General features: G+C 41.3%; 1 pseudogene; it reads right to left on the bottom strand.

Annotated features, from left to right (window-relative positions):
* Positions 1 to 234: 234 nt before the first annotated feature.
* Positions 235 to 353, bottom strand: LOC118614401 (annotated as a pseudogene).
* Positions 354 to 605: the final 252 nt, after the last annotated feature.

The following is a 605-nucleotide window of genomic DNA, read 5'->3' as shown; positions in this document are numbered from 1 at the left end:
GAGGTGTCCCCTGACTACCCAAACAAAGTAGCCCCAACCCCACCATTATTCTCTAACATATTATCCTGTTTTATCCTCTTCATACCACTTACAATCATCAGACTTTATTTTGTTTATTTCTTATCTCCGCTATTTATTTATTTATTTTAGGCGAGGTGACTCTTGGTTGACCCCATAGATTGCGAGGACCTTGTCAGCTTACAATCCTTTATTTTTTTAATTTTTTATTTTTTGTGCCTATAGCACCTGGTCTTCCTAGGTGGTCTCCCATCCAAGTACTAACCAAGCCCGACCCTGCTTAGCTTCTGAGATCAGATGGGATCGGGCTTGTTCAAGGTGGCACAGCCCTAGACTGGTCTCTGCTATCTAGAATGTAAGTTTCATCAGAGACGAGGCTGTGTCTGTTTCGTTCACAGCTGCATCCCTAGTGCCTATCCCAGCTTGGCACGGAATGAGTTCACAAAAATATGTGTTGAACATATAAATAGTACCTTCGAGGTACATGGTCTCTGTATATCTAATGCCATTGTAGATTTTGATCATCGACTTAAATCTTTTGGCTTTCAATATACAGCATCTGAAATGCTGGGGTTTGTTGCCTCAAA

Source organism: Rousettus aegyptiacus, unplaced genomic scaffold (genome assembly GCF_014176215.1).
Source record: "Rousettus aegyptiacus isolate mRouAeg1 unplaced genomic scaffold, mRouAeg1.p scaffold_m13_p_2, whole genome shotgun sequence".
Taxonomy (NCBI): domain Eukaryota; kingdom Metazoa; phylum Chordata; class Mammalia; order Chiroptera; family Pteropodidae; genus Rousettus; species Rousettus aegyptiacus.
Note: the sequence above shows the minus strand (reverse complement) of the source record. Positions and strands in the feature narration are given on the sequence as shown.